Source organism: Procambarus clarkii, chromosome 11 (assembly GCF_040958095.1).
Source record: "Procambarus clarkii isolate CNS0578487 chromosome 11, FALCON_Pclarkii_2.0, whole genome shotgun sequence".
NCBI lineage: Eukaryota > Metazoa > Arthropoda > Malacostraca > Decapoda > Cambaridae > Procambarus > Procambarus clarkii.
The window spans coordinates 21,984,935-22,007,764 of record NC_091160.1 but is presented as its reverse complement, the minus strand read 5'-3'; the positions used below and the strand labels follow the sequence as shown (position 1 = coordinate 22,007,764).

The 22,830-nt window shown below is 41.3% G+C and overlaps 1 long non-coding RNA gene across 1 annotated transcript; it reads right to left on the bottom strand.

Annotated features, from left to right (window-relative positions):
- Positions 1–3,889: 3,889 nt before the first annotated feature.
- Positions 3,890–8,885, bottom strand: LOC138363803 (uncharacterized). Its single transcript, XR_011228129.1, has 2 exons — positions 8,753–8,885; positions 3,890–4,730 (listed from the first exon to the last, which is right to left on the bottom strand). It is a non-coding gene; the product is annotated as an uncharacterized lncRNA (long non-coding RNA).
- Positions 8,886–22,830: the final 13,945 nt, after the last annotated feature.

Sequence of the window (22,830 nt, the reverse complement as noted above, 5' to 3'; positions counted from 1 at the left end):
CTCTCCACGTAGTGAGGACCGACTCACTGCCCTACCTAATGCCTGAGACACTCCTAGGCCTGGAGAAATTCATTCCCCTCCAACGGAGGTCGTAGAATGATTCCCCCAGGTGGAATCAGGGATACCTAACACCTAAATGAGCTGTTTGGTCTACCTTTCCCTGTCAGGCTCAGTACACCTTCTAAGGTGCTCCCTTGTGGCAATGCTCGTGGGATATCGCCTCGGCCTTCAGGGTAAGACTCTAAGTGACCCGGTCAGTGATACGGTCCTAAAAAAAAAGTGCGGTACGAGAGTTTAGGTCGCCTGCGTACTGGGTTGCGCAGAATACCAGTCAGCTGGACAGCAGGTAATCAACAACGTTGTTTCTCTGTCAATTGTAGAAGAAAGCGGAATTGTTTCCTTCAAAACAAGATATTGTCTGGGTCTTGGAGTACTGATGTATTCTTCCTCACAAAACCGCGTTGAATTGAGCTGATGGGTGCTCAGAATCATGAGTTTTTTCGGGAACAAATCCGTGTGCGGCCATCTAGCAATGGCACCGGCAGCGAAGCCACTTAAGCTGATGAACCCGATGATCAACTACGCCATTACACACTTAAATTTTACATTTGAATTTGCCCGCCGTTATATACTGACCAAGTTGTGGCCTTGTCCCGTTATGTGTGACAAAGTTGTGACCGTAACGAGTTATGAATGGCCAAAGTTAGGTTAGATTGGGTTTGTTTATACTATAACCTTTATAGTGTAGCGATGACGTAAAGGGAGTATGGAATTCTCACAGGTCATAGACCCTACTCCACTACGAATTATATTAAGCGCAGTTATATAGAACAGAACTTATTGACTCCTCGTGATGCACAGACAGTAAAACAGTCCGCATATAGAGTAGGGTTCAGCCAGTCGTTTATGTCTAGTAAGGTTCAGTCAGTCGTTTATGTCTAGTAAGGTTCAGCCAGTCGTTATTGTCTAGTAGGGTTCAGCCAGTCGTTATTGTCTAGTAGGGTTCAGCCAGTCGTTTATGTCTAGTAGGGTTCAGCCAGTCGTTTATGTCTAGTAGGGTTCAGTCAGTCGTTTATGTCTAGTAGGGTTCAGCCAGTCGTTTATGTCTAGTAAGGTTCAGTAAGTCGTTTATGTCTAGTAAGGTTCAGCCAGTCGTTATTGTCTAGTAGGGTTCAGCCAGTCGTTATTGTCTAGTAGGGTTCAGCCAGTCGTTTATGTCTAGTAGGGTTCAGCCAGTCGTTTATGTCTAGTAAGGTTTAGCCAGTCGTTTATGTCTAGTAGGGTTCAGCCAGTCGTTTATGTCTAGTAGGGTTCAGCCAGTCGTTTATGTCTAGTAGGGTTCAGCCAGTCGTTTATGTCTAGTAGGGTTCAGCCAGTCGTTTATGTCTAGTAGGGTTCAGTCAGTCGTTTATGTCTAGTAGGGTTCAGCCAGTCGTTTATGTCTAGTAGGGTTCAGTCAGTCGTTTATGTCTAGTAGGGTTCAGCCAGTCGTTTATAGCTAGTAGGGTTCAGCCAGTCGTTTATGTCTAGTAGGGTTCAGTCAGTCGTTTATAGCTAGTAGGGTTCAGCCAGTCGTTTATGTCTAGTAGGGTTCAGTCAGTCATTTATGTCTAGTAGGGTTCAGCCAGTCGTTTATGTCTAGTAGGGTTCAGCCAGTCGTTTATGTCTAGTAGGGTTCAGTCAGTCATTTATGTCTAGTAGGGTTCAGCCAGTCGTTTATGTCTAGTAGGGTTCAGTCAGTCGTTTATGTCTAGTAGGGTTCAGCCAGTCGTTTATGTCTAGTAGGGTTCAGTCAGTCGTTTATCTAGTAGGGTTCAGGTCGTTTATGTCTAGGGTTCAGTCGTTTATGTCTAGTAGGTTAGCCAGTCATTTATGTCTAGTAGGTTCAGTCAGTCGTTTATAGCTAGTAGGGTTCAGCCAGTCATCAGTCACTGGGTTGCCAGTGACTGTAGCGCCGCTCTACACATCCTAGAGATAATCTGAACCTTGTGTGTGGGCCCCAAAAACTTAGAGTTCAACATGCGTAACGCTTGGACTGCGCAATTCCCTTAGCTCTAGGTCACTACTAAGTATAGTTATTAAAATATTCATATTTTCTTGTCCTATGTTCTTTGCAAATGAGAGGTTAAAAGTTTTAACAAATATTAAAAAAAATTAATTTCAGATTTGGAAATTTAGATAATGAGTTACACTTTTGGTTGATGTTCTCTTTGATTGTAAGACTCATGAAACAACAGTAAATAGGAGGCCTGATCGAGAACCGGGCCGCGGGGACGTTGAGCCACGAAATCATCACAAGGTATAGAGCAAAATGTCTTTAACGGAGGGTAGAAATAGCCTAAGTTACTCTATCCTTTTGAGATGTTTTTTATGGTCTCAATAAACGAACTTGAACTTGAGCTTCAATGGTCTCTAACTTTATATTCTTTATATTAATAACGACAAAAAATGGATGCAATGGTGGAACGTTTTCCAATGTTTTTCCAATAAATAATTTCTTACTAAGGTTCTTAACTTTTTATGTATCTAGAGATGTAAAATCTTGGTAATTGTATGATTTTATAAACAAAATCCAATTTCCTTAAAATTATATTATGAAAAAAGTCATTGCCGTAAGCCGGATTCATCCCAGATTTATTTATTTATTTTTATTTATTTATTTATATACAAGAAGGTACATTGGGATTGTGAGGATACATAGCATAGTAATTACATTCTTGTAAAGCCACTAGTACGCGCAGCGTTTCGGGCAGGTCCTTTATCTAAGAAACTCTAAGATGAACCAAGAACGTCAGATGACGTACGATGACCAAACCACACATCACAAGATGGAGAAACGACGACGTTTCGGTCCGTTCTGGACCATTATCAAGTTACCCACAACTTGATAACGGTCCAGGACGGACCTAAATGTCGCCGTTTCTCTAACTTCAGGTGTGTGGTGTGGTCATCATATCATCAGTCACGTTATTGAAATTGAAATTTAAATAAGTTTATTGAGGTAAAATACACACAAAGGGATGAGGTAGCTCAAGCTATTCTCACCCCGTTCAGTACATGGTGTTAATACATACATATACACACATCACTAACAATAAACATATTACCAAACATTCGAGAGATAAACATATACATTTCCTCCTTCACAAGTAGTATGGTATCAGTCGTACACACAAATACTTTTATGACCTAGGTATACTGTATAGACAATTTGCAAGAGACATGCAGATAATTCAACAAAAAATTACAGTCTTAGTGCAAAATTCTTATATCTCTCAAGAATATCATCAACCTTGACACGTTATTGTGACTCATTGTCCTCATATAACAAAAGCTGGATTCATATGACGCAACCTATCTCCTAATGGCTCATGTTTGGTTAACTAGGTGTATGTGGTCAAGTTAGTTTTACTAGTTCTCTTATTACATAGTCACCCCTGCTTGGCGACTATTTTTGATAATTACTTACTAGTTTTCTGTAAACAAGGACTGAAGTCTTTGCGAGCTACCTATGATGTGGTTTACTAATGTAAACTGTAGACTATATATACTTCGATAAATGGTATACAGCCCCTCTCGTGTATATATATTGCTGTCAGCTTGCACTGGTGTTAGGCTTAAAGCCTATCATCCTCTGGAGGGTTATTAAGGCGACTACAACAGCCTACTGACCAAGCAGCCAGTATACTTTAGTCCCATACAGTGTCCAGGACTAAACTAAACTCTCACTGTATATACAACGAGAAACGGGACGCACTTCTCGGTGTATTCGTCCCCCTGATGCGATAATTTTTGTTATGAATTTTATATATACTTATTATTGTGAATTTGATTTTTTACTTCCGTGAGTGCATTTTGACCTGTTAAAGAACAAAAAACAATAAATAAGGAGACGGTTATAACTTTTATTTTTACATGTACAATAATGCAAAAATTATTAACGAATAGATGTTATTTTAAAAGATTTTGCCCCCAAAAATCCCAGCAAACAAGATCAACATGAGTAGAAAATTTGAGTGGCTTCAGGGTGGAGTGAAGCACTTCGTCACAGCTGGGCGGTGGATCCTTCTACTGAGCAGACATCTGCGCTTCCCACCACACCTGCCGTACACTCCATGTCACGTAGTAAATATTCAGAGTATATCTCTGGTGCTCTGTTAAGTCTGCCATGTTTTGGTCGCTAGATGAGTCGTGAAGCTGTGGTTAAATGGCCATCATGTAAGAGGTTGAAGGCACAACCTCTGGCTTGGAGACGTACCTGCCACATAACAGCAGCGTCCAGGGTCGTGGTACCCATGCCTGGGATATGGGTGGGTACAGTGGTATTGTACTCCACTGTAATAATGTCCAAGATAACGACAGAGGCGCTCCGCTCCAGGGATAGGGAAGCCTCGTGTTTCATCTGTAATTAGTACAGCAGCCTTAGGATGTAAGTTTAGTTGTTCAACAGCAGGTAACAGGAAGATAATCTCGTCATAAGGGTTGCTCTAGACGTCCCGCCCATTGCGTATTTTGTTGACGCGTCGGTGAGGGCTTCGGAACTTCCTGGTGTGGTATCCGTAGCCTTTACGGACCCAGTCCAACCCACGTAGGGGATTGGACTGGGTACGGTAATCACCTGAACGTCTTGGTTCGAAATCTCCGAGAAAGTCGTCGTCCTCGTCGACATCGGCAGCAGCCCACGACATCGTCAACACCGTAAGAAACACCAAACTTGTTACGTGCCACATCTTCATCCAGAATAAAGAAAACGGGAAAATGAATTACATATCGTTCAAAGACTGTAAATATTCGCTTTATTATTATAGATACAAGAATAATCACAAAAAACACGTGATCAGTTATGCGTAAGTATCAGAGAAAAATGAAAAAAATCTGAGCGCTTTCGCGATTTAACGATTTTAATTTCGCGTTTTCAAGGAGTGCAGTAGATAGAGGGTCCGTCTAATTACCAAAAACTACCACATACTACACACGCTTCAGAAAACTTCCTGGCAATACGTTAGTAATGAATAAATATGATATATTAAGTTAGGCTGACCTAACCTAACCTAACCTATCCTAACCTATCCTAACCTAACCTAACCTAACCTAACCTAACTTAACCAAACCTAACCTAACCGAAGCTTGGATCGTCGACTTGATTTGGCGTCACCAGCTTTTTATTTTCGTCTAATTTCTTTATAAAAAGATACTTTTTCGGATTAAAATTATGTTTTTTCATGTTGTATGTTCAGCACCAACATTGTAATGAGTAAATATATCATATTTATTCATTACTAACGTATTGCCAGGAAGTTTTCTGAAGCGTGTGTAGCATGTGGTAGTTTTTGGTAATTAGACGGACCGTAGATGGGTAATACTTGGGTGTGGGCTTACATGACCCCTGTGACTTTAAGTATGATTTTAAAATGCAGTTTACCTGTTCCCATTATTCATTTTACATGTCACTTCCTTATGTTTTGTTTGTGTTTCTTAGTCTACTCAGGAGTAGGTGTTATACACACCTACACCCTTCTATAATCCCTCTCATGTTCTCCTTGAAAATGAGTTAAATCACGAAAGCGCTCGGATTATTTTCGTTTCATCTCCTATGTAGATACGCATTATCATAGACATCAAATTTTAAGGAAATTTTGATAACTTCTCTATTGATGATGAAGGCTTGTTTAACTAAGAGCAGTATATAATAGCTAGGAGCGGTCCAGATATACTTTATACATTTTGACAAGTTTTTGTTAATTAAATTTTTCACGTTTGAAAGTGAAAAAGTGATAATCTACTTTAGCCACGTTATTGTGACTCATCGCCTGCATTTTCACGTTTGTTTTCAGTGTGAAGCACTTGGAAATATTATCTTACGATATGCGCGTTACCCCTCTGGTGATGCTTATAACCTGTGACTGGTCTGTGACTGGTTTGGTAGTGAAAGCCTCTCGTTATCCTGCCTCTCGGCACTGGAGGTACTGAGTTATATCTCTCCTCCCTAAGACAGGTCTAGGAATATGATCAAGGTCTATCCACAAGACGTTTCGACAACATCCGTTTTCTGATGGTCAAAACCGTTCGGTTTGGATACATTAGCTTAGGCTATCGTAGGGACGGTTAGGTTTCGTTAACTTACGTAAATTTTACGTTAGGTTAGGCTAGGTTAGGTTTGACTTGTTTAGGCTTGGCTATATTAGGATGGGTTAAGGTAGGTTAGGTTGGATTAGTTTAGGTTGTGTTAGGCTAGGTTAGACTGGGTTAGGCTAAGTTGAGTTGAGTTAGGTTTGGTAAGTTCTCGTGTTTTAAAATCCGTGAGTGAACCGTGTTGTGTAGGCTGCGACTTGCGTTCGTCTGCAGCACCACCACCTGGTTCCTCACAGCCACGTCCACACAACACAGCTGCCCACTTCTCGTGTGGTAATGACAACACTTATCACAAGTACAATCTTAAATTATTTTTAAATTGTTTAAACTGTATAAAATTGGTTATACAACTTATTCCCAATTGTGTGCAGACTGAACATCACCAGGCACTTTACCCCTTGTAGGGCAGATATCGAACCCACAACATAACAATAAAAGCTGTTTTAGCAAAGCCAGACTATTTCACTGAGCTTAACATTAAGCTAAAGCCATTCAAAGCAGGCATTTAAGTGCCAGTTTGTTCAACCTATTGTCAACCAGAGGTTATCATCCATAATACTTTATCTAAATGGCATTAAATACAATTTTCAGCTCGTGAACCTCTCGCCCTTCACCTCACTCTGCTGCCTTTCTCTGCCGCTCTTTCTGTAAACGACTTTATAATGGTTCAGGGCGGACCGTGACACCATTTCCATTATTTTCTGATGTGTGTCCGTCATACGTTTTGGGTAGAACCGTCTGACATGGTTTAGACACAGCTGTCACACATGGTTTAGACAGAGCTGTCACACATGGTTTAGACACAGCTGTCACACATGGTTTAGACAGAGCTGTCACACATGGTTTAGACAGAACTGTCACACAGGGTTTAGAGAGAGCTGTCACACAGGGTTTAGACAGAGTGTCACACAGGGTTTAGACAGAGCTGTCACACAGGGTTTAGACAGAGCTGTCACACAGGGTTTAGACAGAGCTGTCACACAGGGTTTAGACAGAGCTGTCACACATGGTTTAGACAGAGCTGTCACACAGGGTTTAGACAGAGCTGTCACACAGGGTTTAGACAGAGCTGTCACACAGGGTTTAGACAGAGCTGTCACACAGGGTTTAGACAGAGCTGTCACACAGGGTTTAGACAGAGCTGTCACACAGGGTTTAGACAGAGCTGTCACACAGGGTTTAGACAGAACTGTCACACAGGGTTTAGACAGAGCTGTCACACAGGGTTTAGACAGAGCTGTCACACAGGGTTTAGACAGAGCTGTCACACAGGGTTTAGACAGAGCTGTCACACAGGGTTTAGACAGAGCTGTCACACAGGGTTTAGACAGAGCTGTCACACAGGGTTTAGACAGAGCTGTCACACAGGGTTTAGACAGAGCTGTCACACAGGGTTTAGACAGAGCTTCACACAGGGTTTAGACAGAGCTGTCACAAGGGTTATAGACAGAGCTGTCACACAGGGTTTAGACAGAGCTGTCACACAGGGTTTAGACAGAGCTGTCACACAGGGTTTAGACAGAGCTGTCACACAGGGTTTAGACAGAGCTGTCACACATGGTTTAGACAGAGCTGTCACACAGGGTTTAGACAGAGCTGTCACACAGGTTTAGACAGAGCTGTCACACATGGTTTAGACAGAGCTGTCACACAGGTTTAGACAGAGCTGTCACACATGGTTTGGTTGAGTCGTCCGGCATGGTTTAGTTAAGCCGTATAACATGGTTTCAGTAAGCAAGGGTCGCCGTGGCCGAGTAGGCTAAGCTATTTCTTCATTCGCTGAGTCATTGGGGATTTTTTTCAATGATTACTAAAGTTATTATTTAATATCAGTCAAATTTTACTTAGGTAGTATCGAGGAATATTGGCTTATACTGAGTATAGGTCAGGCTGCTAATTTAGTTTGGATCAGAGTACACGAAATGCATTGTTACAAGAGTTGAATTGAACGCGTCTATCAATGTTTAATAGGTCTACCAATGTCAATGTCTACCAATGAATTTTAGGTATGACTCTTGGTCACTAAAATGGGAGGGGGGTGGGGGGAGGGGCAACATAATTCCCCCGCCTTGGTGCCTTGTTTTGATAATCACTGACTACCGTGGGGGATAATACCAGTTTATGACTGCTCAGGTCATAAACCACAGCTCAAAGGTCACAACCACAGGGATAATAACCATTCGGTATGACTCAAGGGTTGACTACGCAGTTGACCAAATACAGCAGTAGGAGCGTATGATACCGGACGACATATAATAACCCACGTTCAAGCTATTGGTTACGATTGAGAAATCTGTTTAGTTAACATGTACGATATTGTGCGCATCTTCACGCGCATAACAAAGTGTTCCACTGCGCCGCTTCTCAGGAGAAAAGATCCAGGACAGGGGGGGGGGGAAGAAATAGCCTAAGCTACTCTATCCCTTTGAAATGTAGTTGTTCTTGTTTCAATAGACATACTTAACGAAACCTGAAACTGAGCGGCCCGAAACGCTTTGCGTAATAGTGGCTTTAGGCATTGTATGTATTAGCTCTATCTGTAAATTCATCAATATTTGTATCACCAATATTTGTAAATTCATCAATATTTGTATTGTATCAATGTATGTATGTACTTTACCTGAATAAACATTTGAATTTTTTTGAATTTTTGAACTTGAACTTGATCCAAGACGCAGGCAACACCACACAAAGAATCCGGGGCTGCAGTTGGCGCCATACTGAACCTCCACCGCGACACGCAACCACACAATGTATCTGGATGCAGGAAGCAACCACTGTACCAATTCCTTATGACAACATAATCTATGCAAAAGCTGTGACTTGGGGGGGGGGGGGGAGGGGACGTAGAGGATTGTTGTGGCTATATCTGAGTATGTGAGTGATATGCTGTATGACAATACAGACCCGAGTATATACACTTGTTCACCACACATGTGGTAATTATACACCAGTATACATACTTATACGTGAAGGGAGGTAAAACAAAAAATAGTGAGTGTGACTGGACCAGGTAGAGGAAGTGTGAGGAGGGTAGACATGAGTGGGTATAGAGGGAGGGGTGACGTGATTTTATTCACCTTGGGCATTAGGAGCCGCATGTGAAATGTTTTATTTATTTATTTATATTTTATTTATTTATATAAACAAGAGTTCTTACATTCTTGTACAGTCACTAGCACGCATAGCGTTTCGGACAGGACCTTAATCCTAATTTTCCCTGGAATACGACCCGCCAAATCGTTTAACAACCAGGTACCTATTCACAACCTGGATGAACAGAGGCTACAGTTAAGGATTGGGGCCCAGTAAATCCTCCCCGTTACATCCATAGTTAGTGTGGTAAACAGTTCATATGACTCAGGGCGTGGATCACCTAATTTTCCAGTGCTCAAGTGGATGCTCCGGGAAGGGCATGTTCCATTGGGTAGCGGTTAGTTGCCTTGGGATCCTTCCATTTTTAAGGCTGGCTCAGTAGCTCAATTGTAGCTACTGAGTCAGTAGCTTATAGCTACACTATAAGCAGACCCACCTGGACACTATAAGCAGACCCACCTGGACACTATAAGCAGACCCACCTGGACACTATAAGCAGACCCACCTGGACACTAAGCAGACCCACCTGGACACTATAAGCAGACCCACCTGGACACTAAGCAGACCCACCTGGACTCCACAGGTGCTGGAGGGGTGAACGGTGGATTCTGAGGGCTGGTGTGGTGCTGAGGTCAGTGTCGTGCACGGTTATATACTTGCCTGGCACTCTACCCCTGTGGGGGAGGGCCGGGGTGTTGCATGGGGAGGGGGCGTACTGTCATTGGTGGGAGGGGCAAGACTTATCTCTCACTGTGGGAGCACCACAAGAAACACTTCAGCGAACACATATGGTTTGTGAATCAAGAAGATTCATTCTTCTCTGAACCTCCCTTACTTATCTCTCCCTCCCTTACTTATCTAGCTCTCACTCTCTTACTCATCTCTCTCTCGCAGTCTCATTTCTTCCTCATCTCCCCCTCCTAGTCTCATCTCTCTAATGACAGGTTAAACCGGACTAGCTACGCTGGGATAAATCCAAGATCCAACAGCATCATATAAAGAGTACAAACATGAACTAGCAATAGGTCTGTTGTTTGACACAATGAAGTGTGTCAAACAAAACACTTGCATGGGGAGAGTAACAATCTCGGTTGTCTAACAGACAGTGTCACAGCTGCAATACGACTTGGCAACAAGTATCTCTGGCAACAAGTTATATTATTAGTATTAGTATTAACTGCGCACTCCAATGGTTAAGTCTGTTTAAATAATGGTGGACCTTGAAACTCTTTTATCAACAATATATCATATTTCACCTTGCAGATGACATTTCCTGGATAATGAATAAACACATACACAACATTTGTTTATAGATCAGTTTATTTAAAAACAAATATATCATTAAAGAAATGCCAAGACACAATGTTAAGCATTTATTATAGGCAAAACAATATAAAATAATATAAAAAAGTGATTTGTATATTTTTCAAATTTTCCTTATTACTTTGTTTACATACAAATAAATAAGAGTAACGTACATTGAAATATCCTACCTAAAATTGGCTAGAAATGCAATGTATCGGAAAAACCGACACATTACTAACTTTCCATACAATATGCAGTTAATATTGCTGCTGTTTGACCACGTGACAAGCGGGCTACACACTTACTCTACACCAACAAAATGCTGAAGCCTTCTTATCAGATAAGGCTTCCCCAGTATTTACTAGCATATGTAGTCTTAACACCTAGTAACATTGTAGTGAATTGTCTACCAATCGATAATTCTGATTGATAGACTATTACATTAATAAACCCCCCCCCCCCACCCAGCTTGTGTAGGAAACGATTTGTGGGAATAAACTTATACAGTCCACTATCGAAACAAATAAATTAATGTAAGAAATAAATTCTATATAAATTAATGTAAAGTAATAAATTGTAAATAAATCAATAAATCCCACGAGGCGGTTTTCCCCCACACAATGGGTCGTTGTATCTTCACACACACACATGTAAATATATATATATAAATCAATTTATTTATTATATATATACCAAGATCAACACCGAGGACTAAATTGTTCACACATCCAGAATCAACATATATTTATTTATTTATTTATATACAAGAAGGTACATTGGGTTTGAGAGAATACATAGCCTAGTATTTAAAATCTTGTAAATAATAGAATGTAAAGCTAAATCTTGTAAATCTCATTTGAATATTGTCAAGTATCAATACACAACATACACACACAAGGGCAAGGGGGTTATATACACAGGGGGGGTGAATACACCCTAGAGTTTACTTAATAGTTGATCAGTGAGCTATTGTAGTTGGGGGGGGGGAGGTGTTAATACTCCTCTCAAGGCTGAAAAGTCTTAAGCCATTGATCAAACACCCATTGTTAGTAAACGCCTAGTAGCCTAGTAGTTAGTGTTTTTATATATTTTACTTAAAACTTAAAATTTTACTCATTTGAATATTTATATGCAATATCAAAACAATGATTTTATATATATATATATATATATATATATATATATATATATATATATATATATATATATATATATATATATATATATATATATATATATATATTAATGTTTACACTCAAGCTGAGCTCAACACTATGAATAAAACACAACACCAGTCCGAGGGATGTTGCGTAATTGCTGTTAAACAAGTCAACACAAGAACTTCAATGACCACTGTTGCAACATGCACAGTATTACAAGCACTGTTAAGTAAGTTCAGTAGAACTTCGGTTTCAACCCTTTTTACCCTGTCGTAGCTCAGTCGATTTAGGCAGTGTCTGGGATGCTCCCGGACGCAGGTTCGAATCCTCGTCACGGCCCTTGTGGATTTGTTCATTTATGCACAGTATTTACTGTCCTTGCATACATATATATTTATATTTTTACTATTTCAACCATACTCACTCTCTTATATATATATATATATATATATATATATATATATATATATATATATATATATATATATATATATATATATATATTAACAAACATTAAAGCTTAAGTAACACACCAATATTCACCCGAGACCGAAGACTCGCTGGACTCTGTCGAGGGTGGGTGTATCGGTCTGTTAATGGCACCTGAGACCAATAGATGGAGTTACTTGTTTCTGTCTCGTAGTTTGTATCGCTCTTCTGGAGACGCCACTCCTTTAGGTACACTTTACTGTTCACTGTCTCTCAGGGTGTAGGAGAGTGCCTGGTGGAGAATGTCATCACATCTGTGTTTACCGGCGGCACACACACCTGCTACAACGGCACCTTCCTCCAAGCTGATACTGTTGCAGTCTCCGTGGTGTAGTGGTAAGACACTCGCCTGGCGTTCCGCGAGCGCTATGTCATGGGTTCGTATCCTGGCCGGGGAGGATTTACTGGGCGCAATTCCTTAACTGTAGCCTCTGTTTAACTCAACAGTAAAATGTGTACTTGGATGAAAAAACGATTCTTCGCGGCAGGGGATCGTATTCCAGGGACCATAGGATTAAGGACTTGCCCGAAACGCTACGCGTACTAGTGGCTGTACAAGAATGTAACAACTCTTGTATATATCTCAAAAAAAAAAAAAAAAAAGTGACCGTAGTTCAGTTGTTAAACTGTTAACTGGCCGTCAATATAGTAGTAAGATTGTGTGTTGTCTTGTTTACAATGCTGATTGCCGGTCTGTTGATGTAGTGAGTTGAAAACACGATACAGTCGTTGGATAAGTTTAAACCATTGACCAAGTTGAGGCTGTACCCCCAGGTCTGTTGCTTGGAGGAAGGTGCCGTTGTAGCAGGTGTGTGTGCCGCCGGTAAACACAGATGTGATGACATTCTCCACCAGGCACTCTCCTACTTCTGGAGGAGGTACAGTGTCAGGAGGACGTAACCTTAGTTGTCGAGGCTGCTCAGCGCAGACGGCAGCAAACTCGCCCCGTCATCAGGGGTGTTTTGAGTAGATCGACCGATGCGTATTCTGTTGACACGTCGATGGGGACTGCGAAACTTCCTGGTGTGGTAGCCGTAACCTTTTCTGGTCCAATCCAGCCCACGCAGAGAGTCACTCGGTAAATAAGTCTTTTTGGGTTCAGTTGCGCCCCGAGCTGGCTTGCATTCAGCCTGGTTCCAAATGCGTTGGGGTTGACCCTGGTCAACAAAGGAAGGCAAAGTAGTATCTTCTCAGCTGGAGATTGTCAGGAATAATGTGAACTGGAATAGCCTATTATGTGAGGGAAAAATGGACTCAATCTAAAAGCATGCATGGGGAATATGGTAAATAAAGTTAATAAAGGGTTTGATTGCAAATGTAAAGCATAGAGTATTAAGGGGCGATGACGCAAGAGAGGTGGACGCCATCTTGACTTGAGGGGAGGTGTATCGCTGCCGACCCGGTCCTGCTATTTGAGGGGTTTTCTCCGGCCGAACAGTCAGATAAGCCTACCTTTGTATCTAAACAGGGATGCAAGATATTGTAAAGTAGTTATGCAGACTTTGGAGGTGTTCTTTAAGAGAGAGTCCAGGTTTCCTAGAGGTGTAAATATGTGTCATCGGTGGATAGCTGTGGTGGCTGTGTGCACTGTTCCAGGTTTGGGACGGAGAGCCTTAGGGTATCTAAAGCCCGCTTGGAGGGTTATATCACGTCATAATGACCTTGTGTTGTAAGGAACAACATTTCATATGTGTAATATCGTGTGATTTATACATATAACTTTGTGTCCTTGTACTAGGTTGTTTACCTTACTCCTTGATTTGCCCTAGGCTCAAGTACAATCATCTATTCCCCTAGACAACATTTAAAGGTCCACCATCACTAAATTCTTAACAGGCCTCTGAGACACAGCTATGACAAAAGTTTTTGACACACACACACCCCATGACAGAACACCCCCCTTCGAATTTAAGGACAATCTTTTAACCTGTTTTGAACGGTTTGGGACTGTGTTAAGTGTTCGTTGGAACAAGGTCCTTGCCGGGCACTGTGTTGGTATGCTTGACGGCTCCCGCATCCTGATGTTGAAGTGTAGTGTACCGTCGTCAGTGTCTGTGTTGGGTTACACGCCCCGCTGTCTCTATCGGGGGCAACCACGCACCTGTTATAGGTGCGGTCACGAGGGTCATCTGGCTGCAGTGCACGAAAGAGGAGCGACTGGTAGGGTGCATATTTTTTTAGTGCGGAGGATTTTCCGCCCCTGTTGCATTCAGGCGGTTCTGAGGACGGTGTGGGTTCTGTACCAGAGGCGCCTAATTGCCTGTCAGCTGTTCTGCCTGTCGTGGCGGGTTCTACGGCTTGTGTGACTGTGAAGGTGGGGGGGAGTATGGTGCTCCGGACTCCTCCACCGTCGGTGGCGGAGCAAAGGGGCTCCAGTTACTTTCCTGTGCCCCGAACCTCCCTACGATGGGGGGTTGCTCCCTGGTGATCGGGACCTCGTCGTGGTGCTAAAGAAAGATGTGCGCTGGGGGGCTTCAGCTCCTATGCCCAGTGGTGGGAACAATGCCACGCCTGCATCCCCTGCGGTTCCCCCTACTTCGTTGCCCTAATCTGGGGGGAGCCTGGTCCAGACTGCCGGGGCCATGACCCGTGGGGGGTCGGGTATTGGGCTTTCTCGGAATGCCCAGATGCTTTCGGTCCCATGGTGCTCTTCCACTATCTGGGTGCCGAGGGTGAAGGAGTTTGTTTATGGGGTGCTGGATAGGATGCCTCCGCAAACGGCGCCGCCTGGTGGCCGGGCGCCCTTTGCCCACATTCTGCTGTGGGAAGCATATTGCTTACGCTTTCCGATGCGGGAGTTCCCTGGTAAATATTAGTCGACGTCATGGACACAAAGTGCTGCCCTCCGGTGTGACATGTCTCCCTCTCCCGTCCGCCTTTGTTTTCGTCGCTGCTCCTCTGTCTACGGCTGCTAGTGACTTTTGACCCTTCTCATTCTTCACATACACGTGTCACCTAACATCTGTCCTGGTGCAGTCATTATGAGGATACGCCCTTCATGCAAACTGCACCTACTATCAAGAAGAAGAAGACCAGGAGAAGGGAATCGATGGATATCACCCACACTATACTTGCCAGGATTGGCAAAGCACCTTCAACAGAATATGAGAAGTATTGTAATGACTCCAAGAAACCTATAGAGACCACCCGGCCTGATCGACTTTCCCCACAAAGACCACCTATTCTAGCATGGAAAATAGAAAAATCCATTAAGGAATACCTAGTCAGAGCAGCCTTTACACAAGACTCTTCCAACAACGCTACAACCTGTTGAGGATCGTAAATTATAGATCGACGATTATAGATTATCGTAGACACATTTTTAATAAATTTAGGGGACTGCCGAGTCCCCTAACCCTTAAACTGCGCATGGCGTATATATACGACAGGATCTAATGGTACCTTAAGTTAAATTTGTTTAAACTTGTTCTAACACTTTCCAATTTTTTGTGCATAATCTACTAAGCAAACACTCCAACTTTGTCTAAATAATCACCAACATAACTCGAAAAACAACAAAAATCAAAATTATTATAAAATATATTATTGAAAATTTCAGATTTTCAAATCAGCTGCAAAATATTATATATCGCCAATTGTTCATTTTGTGTTATTATGCTATTAGAATAGTATATAATTTTCATTTTAATAGATTTAAAATATAGATTTTCAGTTTAGTTTACTGTAAAAAAAAAATCGTCAATATGGCATTTGAAATATGCACCAAATTCAGAAAACAAAATTTATAACTCAAAACGTTTAGAGTTTATGAAAAATCCATTCTAATAGGATTGAAGAACAGTTAGCGGCGCACACTATGTAAAAATGATGATAATCGGTCAGAAACTGGATTTTTTTAAACTGGCTCAATGTTGAAACTTTACTTTTAGAGATAATTGAAGTTGAAGTTATCGACAATGTATAAGGTAGTTCTAATTAATTTACTTGTATGTTTTAATAAACATGATTTGGCATTCATACTCGAATATGTGAAAGTTGTAGGTCAATATGTGTTGAAATAAAGTCAAGAAAAAATAACCCCCAAACACAAAATATAGGGATAATTATACTGATTTAGGGGATATATTTAGCGTATATTTTTTTATAAATCAAAAAGCCCTAATCAGGTTCCTAATCATCAAAACAATCTAAAGAAACAAGAAAAATAGTTTGAAATCTGTGAAAAAATAAGCCCAAAAAAATTCAGTCTCAAGTTTTGCCAGTTATGACTGATTTATTGACCAATTTTATTCTATCTTCACATAGGTAGGGACGGGTATGCATTCTCCAGGATATAGAGGTTACAACAAAATCAGACAAATAATCTCCCTCCTCCCCCCAAAAAATTGAGGACATTGATGAAAGTCACAGATAATACCATTAGACAATGTATTTGTGTGATATATAACATAATAGAGCATAATAACATACTTACTCATTATTTGTGTTATTATGTATTTCTCAACAATGCAATAAAGGCACCAGCTGCATATCCACTTTGTGGACACTTCTTGCCACTATTCTTCTTTGTGCATCGTACAGATGTTTGCATCTCTTTATTACTGCATTATCCCTCAGTCCCAAGTAATAGGAACTATTCTCCTTATCAACAAAACGTTCTTCTTTAAAAAAAAAATTGTCTAAATTTCATTTATGAAAATATTGGGATGAGGTTTTCATGATGCTGAAGCCAATAAGTTGGAAATTTTTTAACATTTAATATTAATTTTCACATAATTCATATATATTTTCGCCCAGCCCTAGCTTATACCCTCATTTACCGCCCAGGCTGTAGCAGTGTAAGGGCTAAAGCAAAAGATATACAAGGAACTTTCATCTCTGCCGGTGGTTAAGGAGGCCCAATGCTAAACAGAATACAACATGTGTTGGAGTTTTATTGATTTATTATAGCTAAATTTTAAACAAAAAGTTCTTGAAATATTAAAACTCTTTAACAGTGTACATCCCTGTCTCACCCTACACATCTATGTCTCACCCTACACATCCCTGTCTCACAATTGCATTCACATCACTGTTCCACACCACACATTCCTGTCTCACCACACATCCCTGTCTCACCCTACACATCACTGTCCCACACCACACATCACTGTCCCACAGTACACATAGTAATAAACTAAATTCTAAACACAAAGTATTTATCACATTAATTATAATTTATACGGTAATGATAATCGTATAAATTAATTACAAATTATGAACATGGCAGGTCATTGGAGGGTAAGTGATCGTAGGCTGCTTCTGGAAATGGGAGATCGTTGGCTGCTGCTGGAGGTGGGAGATCGTAGGCTGCTTCTGGAAATGGGAGATCGTAGGCTGCTGCTGGAGGTGGGAGGTCGAAGGCAACTTCTTGATTGCATTCACAAACTTCTTGATTGCATTCACAAACTTCTTGATTGCATTCCCAAACTTCTTGATTGCATTCCCAAACTTCTTGATTGCATTCCCAAACTTCTTGATTGCATTCACAAACTTCTTGATTGCATTCACAAACTTCTTGATTGCATTCACAAACTTCTTGATTGCATTCACAAACTTCTTGATTGCATTCACAAACTTCTTGATTGCATTCACAAACTTCTTGATTGCATTCACAAACTTCTTGATTGCATTCACAAACTTCTTGATTGCATTCACAAACTTCTTGATTGCATTCACAAACTTCTTGATTGCATTCACAAACTTCTTGATTGCATTCACAAACTTCGGGGATGCATCCATTAACTTCCGGGTTGCATCCACTAACTTCCAGGTTGCATTCACTTACTTCCGGGTTGCATTCACTAACTTCCGGGTTCGAAGGTTGAAGATCCAGGAAATCTGGAAAGCAATGGGATCATTAAGTGAATGATGGATATATATATTAATAATTAAATTGCGTGTGTGTGCAAACGAATAAAGAAAAAGAATGTTGGAAAAGTTTGTCAAATGCTCAGTTACCTTCACCGTCATTGTGGGGGTTGAAGTGACTAGCTTCAGGGAGGCCGGGGTACATGGGCGAACAACATACTGAACACGATGAACGATTCGCACACTTTTGACCATCTTTGGGTGGAATTGGGTCCTGGAAATTAGTACAACCACATTTCTCTGGGGCAGACATGTTAACTAGAAGATCTGGAAAAATAATGGATCATTATAGAAGATTGATGGATAGATATTATTTTACACACACACATACTAGATGGGGTCTACGACGATGACTAGGATGACTTGGTGGCCAGGTCTCTCCCTAGCCCCTATCCCATGCCCTCTTTTTCACTTACATAAATTTTTACCATTCTTGTAACTGTTTTCAATATGCACTGTCGTAATAATTATAAACATCTTCACACCATCTCCATTCCAACTGTACACCCTCCCTCTTTTTCACACATCCATACATTAAAACATTGGTTGTAACCATGATGTATATGTACTTCCGCCTACAGTTTAGACCTATTGTCTTGTGTATGACCCTCTGTCCTGCGTGACAGAGGATACCAGCATTATCCTCACTTCAGTAAGACTTAATCGAAATCCTCAGATAAGGAAAAATTGTAATTAATTTTGTCAATAAAGATGTTAATAATAATAAATCCCTCCCTCAATCTATGCACACCCTGCCCATCACCCCCTTACATTCCCTACCTATCTATTCCTCATACATACCCTCACTATCTCCCTCTATACCACCCTCGCAGTCTTCCCCCACATACACCCTCCCCATCACTCCTAGCACACCATCCTGGTCTCCAACACACACATCCACCGACTTTGTGAAGAGGGTGCATAGGGCCCATTATATATAGACAAACATCACACACACTAAACTTTAAAAGCAACTTGGTTGACATCTTACCTGAATTCCTCTTGTTCTCCTCCTGTGCATTTATGGATCCATCGTACTGGCTCTCCAGCCAAGCGTCAGCTGGCTCCCCGTGCTTCAAGAGGTCCATTCCTGGCGTACAGAAATTGTTAGAGATATAAAACATATACAATGTATAATGACTGTGTTCATAACACTGAAAACATAACAATTATAATACAATTATCAATTATATAATACAAACGGGGAAACTTTATGTATTATCTTCACTTGCCTGCAATTTCCATTTCTGGAGGCACCCTCAAGACGCCGAGCAGCCTGAGGGAACCAAACATAACCAAACAAAGACCACCAGACCAGGCCACAATGGCCAGCGCCCCCACTATGTTCCAGGCGAGGACCTCCGCGCTGCCCCCGTACACAATGCCACCATCCTGGAAGAGGGCCACAGCAACCAGCCCCCACAACCCACCTCCCATGTGCACAGCCACAGCATCAAGTGGGTCGTCAACTGTGGAAGAAATATTAATTAACTTTACACTCACAACCTCAACAGTCCCAATATGCACGTACACTTCCCAATAATGTAACAAGACAATATTATTTAAGTATTTGCTTTACATCTTCAGAACATAACAGTGAAGTTAAAAGATTGCAAATTGAAGTTAGATAAAGCCGGCTACTTGTTGCCTTCTTGAGACAAAAAGTTAAGAAAACTGAGCGGCGAGAGAAGCGGTGACGTACCCTTCAACTTGGGCAGAAGGGTGTGGATGGCGAGGAACACTGATCCACCCACTGTACCAATGACACAGGCACTCCACGGCTGGACAGCGTTGCACCCGGCACTGATTGACACCTGTCATGGAAATATGTTCTTAAGCATTGGATAAACAAACTCACAGACATATTGCAAGTAACGGTATTTTGATAAGAAATTAGTTACGTTATCATAATACTAAATTAAGTTTAAATTAAATGTCCATCCATGAAAATTAACAGCTAGCAGAGTCCATCACAATAGCACCAGATGGACTCCCGGCCACACAGTGCAGAGTGGTACTTACCATGCCAGCGAGAGAACCATTAAGGGCCATTAGGAAGGACCAGAGGGACTCCCTCCTAGAATGATTCATCAAGAGCACAGCGATGCCTCCTGAAGACGCCGATATCGCAGTGTTGAAGACAACCTTGGCAATGGCTAAAGCATCAACCTCGTGGCTGATGGACGCTTGGAACCCTCCGTTGAAGGCCAGGAACCCGAAGAGCAGAATTAAGAATCCCTGAGCTGCCAGCTGGAAGTTCAAACACAACTCTACACCTTCATCTTGACGTGTAATATTTGTATTAAACATGATATTCCACTAAAATTATATCTTGCTTCATGACCTCATATAATAACACATTACTAATGCTCTATGAACATACCGGCACAGAGTGTCCACGTATCTCCTTGCCCTTGGGTCCGAAGCGACCAATTCGGGCCCAAGAATTACAGCCCCGACAAGAGCTGCCACGCCCCCTGTGAGGTGGACGACGCCGGAGCCACCGAAGTCCTGGTAGTGTTGAGTCTTGAGCCAGCCAATATCTGACCAGGTCCAGTGTGACACCACAGGGTACACCACACCAGTACAAACACAAATATTATCATAACACGGTACACCACAGCTGTACCAACACAAACATTGTCATATCCAGGTACACCATAGGGGCTGTCTTACATATGCCAGCTGTGCAAATGTTAGACAGTCTCCTCTCTTATGAATTTTGAGACACAGAAACAAAGAGATAAAGAGAATCGGATTCCTTCCACCCACCAGACAGCATGACGGAGCAGATGAGGTAGGCGTTGAAGGCACACCGCTCAGCCATCGACCCGGAGACTATGGTGGCAGCTGTGGCAGCGAACGCGAACTGGAACAACCAAAAGACCAGGCGCACGTCCGCCAGCCCGTATGTCTAATCGCCCATGCCAGAGAAGCTGTTTCCTCTTCCAAATGCCAGCTGGAACCCTACCAGCAAGTACGCTATGGCACTTATGACTGGAGAGAGCAATAAGGTAGATGTTTAGTACAGGAATAAGCACTAAAAGAAGTGATGGAGACAGTACTGGAAAAGAAGTAATTAAGGCGGGCCAGGGAGGGATTAAAGAGGACGATATGGTAGTAGAATTTTTATAATTTCAAAATTATGCATAACACCTGCAGACTTGGGTTTGGAAAACCAAATATATATTTCTCAAGAAATGGGCGAGAACTTCACATATTAAAAACGAAGGCGGGTGTTTGATTACTTACCAATAATGTGTTAGTTCTTGAAAAGAATGTTGGCAGTGTTCTTGGACCTTACGTATCCTGCCTCAAGCAACGTGAACCCCGTCTGCAACACTGTTGGAAAAAAATACAAATTGTATATCAAATTCATTTAAAGCATGTTAAAAATATTTCCAGAATAGAGAATACCTGTATTTTATTACTGAATAAATACTTGATTTCTATATATAACAGAATGTATGTCGGTCTCCTAGTCCTTTAGCCGATAGTTTGATGCAAGTGATCTATCTCCTTTCTTAAAAATTGGTACCACATTAGCAACCTTCCATGACTCTGGGACTCTGCCTGACTCTATTGATTTATTAAATATGGTAGACAGTGCCTCCCAAAGCTCCTCTTTGCATTCTTTAAGCACCCTGGCAAACACTTCATCCGGCCCTGGGGATTTGTTTGGTTTGAGTTTTACTGTTTGTTTAATAACATCCTCCCTGGTAACTGCTAAACTAGTCAACCTGTCCACGTTCCCACCCACATAGACTTGTTCGGCTGAAGGCTTGGTGTTAAGTTCCATTTTAGTAAATACAGAGATAAAATATTTATTAAAAATACTACTCATCTCCTCGTCATTATCCGTTATCTGACATGTCTGTTTTTAATGGACCTATACTTTCCCTAGTCTGTTCGATATAAACTGAAAAAAACTTTAGAATTTGTCTTTGCTTGCCCTGCTATGCGAACTTCATAGTTTCTTTTTGCCCTCCTAATTAAAAACGAAGGCGGGTGTTTGATTACTTACCAATAATGTGTAAGTTTTGAAAAGAATGTTGGCAGTGTTCTTGGACCTTACGTATCCTGCCTCAAGCAACGTGAACCCCGTCTGCAACACTGTTGGAAAAAAATACAAATTGTATATCAAATTCATTTAAAGCATGTTAAAAATATTTCCAGAATAGAGAATACCTGTATTTTATTACTGAATAAATACTTGATTTCTATATATAACAGAATGTATGTCGGTCTCCTAGTCCTTTAGCCGATAGTTTGATGCAAGTGATCTATCTCCTTTCTTAAAAATTGGTACCACATTAGCAACCTTCCATGACTCTGGGACTCTGCCTGACTCTATTGATTTATTAAATATGGTAGACAGTGCCTCCCAAAGCTCCTCTTTGCATTCTTTAAGCACCCTGGCAAACACTTCATCCGGCCTTGGGGATTTGTTTGGTTTGAGTTTTACTGTTTGTTTAACAACATCCTCCCTGGTAACTGCTAAACTAGTCAACCTGTCTTTTTAACATTTCTAACCGGTTGTACGAATTCCTGTTCTAAACTGACTTCCCTATTCTTAATCCTTTTGTACCACGCTCTTTCTACCTATAAGGTTCTTCAGATACTTTGTTATCCATTTTGGGTCATTGGTATTCGATCTATTCAATTTGTATGGAATACTACGTTCCTGTGCTTTGCATAGAATATTTTTAAATCAGTTATATTTTAAATCCACATCGAAATCCCTTTTTACGTCACCTATCGCTGGGTTTACATCTCG